Raw genomic sequence first — 6,757 nt, forward strand, 5'->3', positions numbered from 1 at the left:
GGGCCGTCCTTCACATCCTGCTTTTCTGTGCCTACCCGCTAAATCAACGGGTCCCGGGACCCTTGAGGGCCAACAGAAAACTCCTTAGAAGGGTTGACACTACCGTGACACCACACTGAGATTGCAGTACCAGGGCGGATATGAAGGCAGACACCGTTCCTCATTCACTCACCGATGTGCCAGCATTGTTCACAGCCCTGGTGCCCATCGGTCCCTGGGAGACACAAAGGCCACCGACTCCAGGTGCTGCCCTGATCAGAGCAGGGCAGGGAACCCTCAGCAAGAGGGGGCAGCGTGTCTCTGGGCTGCATTTTCACATCATTTCTCTCTAATCATTTCTTTGAGATAATGTACAATTATTATCATTACTATTTGCTGGGCTTTATTCCTAATTCACAGAAATGCATCAGCGTCCCAGAAGTGGTTCATTCCGACATGAACGTGTGGTCAAGACAGAGAATGGTGACCAGAGTGCAGAATAACTTCGCAATCGTGAACCGGCAGTAAGAAGGGGCTGTGCGGGTCCAGGGAAAGTGAATCTGCCTATACGAGGGTTTTACACAAGCTGCCAAAAAACACGAGCATGGATTCAAATATGTAAGTTCAAGTACCTGAAAAATTGATTTCATCGTACCAGCGAACTCTTGTCCCCAGGCCTTGGAACGTTACTGGTGTGAGAGTGTCAAACAGCGGCCCGAAGCAGAAGACGATTTCACTTCTTTAAAAAAAAAAGGTAGAGATCCGTCTGGTGAAGCAACAGAGTTTTCTGGAACAAGTGCAAAACGAGACCTGCCAGTGCAAAATTGAGTAATTTTACTAATAAAGGCTGAAGTGACATGAAAACTCCATCATTCAAAGCTGCCCTCTCTGTAGCAACAGCAGAGGAAGTGAAGTTACTGCTTCTTAATGAACCCCAGGGTGAGTGCCAGATATCACACTCAGGGAGAAAACCAAGAGAGGCGTCTGCAGAGTATTCTAATCAAATGATGCTTTGTGATGTTGTGTGACAGCAAGTACGTGATGCGTAACAGCAAGTACGTGATGCGTAACAGCCATTCCTGTGCGTTGCCTGCCGGCACATGCTCTTCTTCACCCAGGAAAATCCTCGCTGTGATGAGGACGTATCAGCCCCTGGCAGGATGGAGACAGATGACAGCGGTTATGAAGGCAGTCCCAGCCTCCAGGGCCACATTCACTGGGCATGCGCTGGGGCTGGGAAGCCCTCAAGGCACTTTACAAGAATCAAGCAACCTTTACTTTTATTTATTTTTTATTATCATAGTTTATTTATCTAATAAAATATTTATCTAATATTAATTATCTAATATTAATATTTAATTAGATAATTAAATATTATCTAATATTAATATTTATCTAATATTTATCTAATAAAAGATACTCTTATTATGCATATTTGGCAGGCCCAAGGCCCATGCGGGTGTGGAGCTGGCCCCAGGTGACACGGCTGGTTAGCAGAGGAGAGATGGCCGCCAGGTCGGCTGTGTCCACACACACCCTTACGGCCATGCCAGCCTCTGCCCAAACGTGAGCGACAAGTGGATTTTTCCTCCTTTTTTTTTTTTTTCTGGCCACGCCGTGCAGCTTGTGGGATCTTAGTTCCCTGACCAGGGATTGAACCCTGGCCCATGGCAGGGAAAGTGCCGACTGCTAACCACTGGACCGCCAGGGAAGTCCCGGATTTTTCCTCCTTGACTGTAGGCTCACATTTCAGAAGAGGCTTCTCATGAAGTTAAATTAATATTATTTTCTGGTAGCCATGGTGTGGATCGGAAAAGGCACGTTAGAATCAGTTCTGACCTGGCACCAGCTCTGAACAGCAAGAAAGGAAGTCGCTAAGTGAAGAGGTTGCCAATACACTTACCTTTTATTTATTGCAAAGAGTTAATAGTCCAACCGTGGCCTGGTCCTGCCTCACTATACAAGGAAAAATCACAAATAATCAATGCAACCAAGCACAGATGCTGAGCTGGCGTCTTTCACTCTGTTGAATTAATTATAACTCTGTCATGGGAGTTTTGAGATGTGAACAGAGATAAGACTTCTTTTTTTTTTTCTTTTTCTTTTTTTTTTTCGGTACGCGGGCCTCTCACTGCTGTGGCCTCTCCCGCTGCGGAGCACAGGCTCCGGACGCGCAGGCTCAGCAGCCACGGCTCACGGGCCCAGCCGCTCCGCGGCATGTGGGATCTTCCCGGACCGGGGCACGAACCCGTGTCCCCTGCATCGGCAGGCAGACCCTCAACCACTGTGCCACCGGGGAAGCCAAAGACTTTACTTCTTGACACAGATAAAGCAAGTAAAGGCCATTCCTAAGATGTCAAGTGGATCATTTGCATACCTTGAAGTTCTCTTTAGTATCTATTTAGCATCATCACAACTCTGGGTCTGTCATTTCAGGACAGAAAAGTCACATAGACCTTACAGAGACCACCATCCTGAGAACTGTTGGAAAAAGGAATCGAGGATGGGACACATTTAAAAGATCACATCCACAAGTTGCCAAAGGACGTGAAACATTTCCGGAATATTTCCCGAATGCAGGAAACAAGTGTGTCAGGGGTCCACTCACTGCTGCCTCCTGCACTGAAAAGCCCCACTTTCCAGTGTCTGGGGGTCTGGCAAAGTGATAGAGTTCATTTTCTGGGAGGTTTAGATTAGGTTTGTATTTACACTGCATATAATATATCTGGAATCTCTCCATAACAATCTCTCTGGCCCCGTTTGACTTGAGCCTCCATAATCGTTAGAAAGAGTCACCGTGGGCTCCCTGCCATCGTCAGAGCCTGGTCCTTCTGAGTTGAGATTTTCTAATTCAGTAGAAATAACAAACTAGAAAAGAAAACTAATGTACAAGTCAATCTCTCCATTCTCCAGAAGGCGATAGCCACCTTTATAGATATTTAGAATGATTTAATCTCTCAAACTTACAGGAAACAGTCGTTATTATTAACTTTTATAGCGTTGCCTTTGCTTTAATTGCTTTTAAAAAGTGGGCTGATGTTCTAGAGAACACAGCTCCCCAGATTGCTGGGGCAGGGGATCTGCTCCCCCTTTCTCCTTCGAGTCCCCCATCGGGGCATCACAGCTGGGCCCCAGCCTCAGGACCGGGGCGGGGGTGGTTCCCGAATCTGGTCTGGGCTGGTCCTCCCACCCCCAGACTGACAGCGACCCCCACTCAGCACTTCAGTCTGGAAGTCAGACTTGACATTTGTCTCTCCCTCGTCTTTTCCTAATTCATCACCAGATCTTGGAGACTTTACCTCTTCACAGTATCTGGAGTCTGACCCTCTCCTTGCATCTCCACGGCTGCCGCGATCTGAGCCCCATCCCTCCGCTGGACCATCCAGACCTCATCCTGCCGAATGTGCTCTGAATGCCCCCAAAGCCATTTCCAGTCACCTGCCTGAGTGGCTGTTTCTAAGTGAGAATCTGCTCTCTCCCCTGCATGGGAAAGCTCTTCATCACAGGTCCTGCTCTAGATTCTTCTGTATTAATACATCGAATCCCACGGCAAGCCTGTGAGGAAAGTGGCTCTGTTTGGGCTGCCTTGAAAGCCAAGGTGTGGTGCAGGCTGGCTCGCAGGAAGCAGGAAGGGGGGCGTGGGGAGAGTAGGGCAGGCGAGGAGGGACACCGCGGGCACTTGGGAGCTGCCCACCTGGACGACAGGAAGTGCCCCTGCTCATTGGCTGAGGACTGTCCTGAGGGCCGGTGACTCCCCTACATTTGCAGGCTCCCCAGAGGGAAGGCCAGGTGAGTTCCCTCCACCCCAGCTTCAGAGAGAGCCCTGAAGGGCTGGGCACCAGCAGTGGCCTGGCTGAGACTGACTGAAGTTGTGCGGGGATCTGGGGCAAAACGGTCTCTTGCACCAGAAGATGCTGCTGTGATCTCCATTTTGCAGTTGTGGAAACAGAGGTCCAGGGCGGTCAGTGGCTTTCTCAAGGTCATACATCTGTTAGAATAAAGACCCAAGCCATTCATCTGGTCTGCAGTATTCCTGGCCCCATCGGACCTGCTGAAAGATTCATGCCCACAGGGAGCAGCCCTCACCCAGTGACCGGTGAGGGGTGGTGTATAAATACCCCACCTCCCTCACCCCCCTGAGGCATCACTGGGACATGTGATCTAAAGCGGCTCCCACGGAATATAAACCCACTTAGCTGCAGCCTTGATCGGGCTCCTCAACAACAGGCCATCCCATGGCTGCATCTTAGTCACCGGTCCCTTTCGGCCCTTGGAGCTGTCCTTTTGGATGAGTGGGCCAAGGACCCGGGGCCAGGCCTCTTTGGCACCTCTGTTAGTAATAAACTGTCTGAGTCAAAAAGTGGCTCATTGTGTCCACACTGGCTGAATCTGCCAGTCAGGCCTCAACCAGTGTGCAGCGTGCTTCTGAAAAGCCCAAACTAAGACAGCCTCCTATGTGTTCTGTACGCACTATTCTAGAAAAATATAAACAGAACCACATTCCCTGGGGCTAAATCAAGCACTTGAGGTTTTTATTATAAATGAACTTTGATTTAAAGGTAAATGTTAAGTAGTTCATTGAGTAGTGAGCTGAGAGTTGGTCCATGGATGTCGAGGGTGGGCTGGTGCCTGCGTCTGAGAAACGCCCGCCTCCTGGTCCGAGGGGTTCCCATCATCACTGCCGTAGCTGAAAATTCCAAAGGCCTCCCTTCTAATAAAGCCCAACCTCCTTACCTGGTTTGCATCACCTGCTGCCTCTGCCCAGATGTTCCTGCCCTTTCTTTGTGTTGCTGACTCCTTACCACGCCCGTCTTAGCTGGCACATTTCCTCCCCAGAGAACTTCCTGGCCACCCACCCTAACCAGGCATCCCTAATGACACACAGGGTGCCTGGAACTGTCCATCCCTCCATCTACCCTCAGGCTTCTTCCCCAAAACATTAGAGGTGGCACACAAATTCTATTTCCTTGTCCCTATGGTGGCCCCAAGCATAAGGTGCTCCACTGATTTTACAGTAGTTTTTCAGGAAAATCACAAACACTACTATAAATGAAAGAGTTGAAAAAAAAACCCTCTGACCAGTTCATACCCTACCCACACCATCCTATCCCAATTTCTGAATTGCTTTCTGTTTATCACCATCAAAACTGGAGGCTAAAATTTCTTCTGAATCACACTTGGCTGTCATGGTGGCGTATCACAGCACACTGCTGCTCCCCAGATCCTGTGTTTGTGATCAGACCTCTTCAACACTTTCAGAATGGCTGGCTTGGGTCTGTGCTGCACCGAGGATTCCTAGGGCTTGGAGTGGGAGCAGAGTTTCATTTTCCCCCTTAAATGAATGACTTTATCACTAGGGGTTAAAACAGCTTCTTCTGAAAGGTAGCTGGAAGCTATCGACAGAGGGATATTTGGCTCCTGAGTGATTTTCCTTTTGAGAAATGAATTGGTCACCAGAACGTCTCCAAGCCTTGGAACGCCTGGAATCTCTTCTGAGAGATTTGGCGGTGTCCTCTGTCTTTAATGCGTTGACAGGTGTGTGAGAAGAATGGGACTTATACACAGAATTAACTTTCAATCTTTTTGTCTGTTATTGCAGCTCAGGGATAAATTCACAGAATTTGAAGGGTGTGTTTGTGATGGTGTGACACAAAATATATTCTAAGAAGTAACGGCAAAATTCATTTCTGGGGGGCGAGTAGGGGAAGACAGAGGCAAACATTGTCTTGAATAATTGAAACTGAAGCATTCCTCAGGTCTATGGGTTTGCCAATTAAGAGAGACAGATTGTGAGTATAAAGATGCTGAGATAGATTAGATTACTGTTCCAGAATCTTCACCCCCTGAGATGCTGAGAGATTAGATTACTGTTCCAGAATCTTCACCCCCTGCCCCAAACCTGTGGGTGAGTATACTTCTCTGCCTCATTGATGCTGAGCTGATCATGTGACTTGCTTTGGCTCTGTAGTGAGTGATCCTAATTCTCTGCTCCTTGACCTGAGGCTTAGCTGCGGAACTGTTTTGGTCAAAAGGATATTAGTGGATGTGCTGCAGCAAAGGCTTGAATGTGCTTGTGAAGTGTGTTACTTTGGAGATTCTGCAATCCCATGAGCAGAGCCTCCCCTTGGGTAGCTGCTGCCTCTTTAGCCTGCACCCCTGAATGAACACATGAGGGGCACACCTGCATTCAACCTGCAGCTTAGGGTTAAGCCCAGCCCAGTCATTGCCAGCTGACCTCCCACCAATCACAGGCACATGAGAGAAAATAAAATGGTGTTTAAGCCATGAGTTTTGGAGCAGTTTGTTATGCAGCATTATTATGACTATAGCTGAGTGATACAAATACCGACACAGCTTCAAATATAAGTCTCAAATTAAAAGACACAAAAGAAACCCACCAAAGTGCAGCCTTGACATGTGATTGAGAAGCTGACCATGCGGTCTACTCTGCATCAGGCTTTATTTCTATAAGGGTGATTCGTGATTCTTCCAGGCAACATGGAGGAACCGACTAGGAGGGAACTTTTGTTTTTAATGCTTCATCATCTTGTCCTAGTGTAATGTTGTGATTTATAATAAGAAATATATATTTGATCTTCATACCAATTCCTAGCACAGAGCTCCTAAAACTCTTGGTATTTCCTAAGTAATAAGAGTGTTAAACATGAAAAGAGGGGCTTCCCTGGTGGCGCAGTGGTTGACAGTCCGCCTGCCGATGCAGCGGACACGGGTTCGTGCCCCGGTCCGGGAAGATCCCACATGCCGCGGAGCGGCTGGG

The sequence above is a fragment of the Lipotes vexillifer genome, unplaced genomic scaffold, assembly GCF_000442215.2.
Source record: "Lipotes vexillifer unplaced genomic scaffold, Lipotes_vexillifer_v1.1 scaffold382, whole genome shotgun sequence".
Lineage (NCBI taxonomy): Eukaryota > Metazoa > Chordata > Mammalia > Artiodactyla > Lipotidae > Lipotes > Lipotes vexillifer.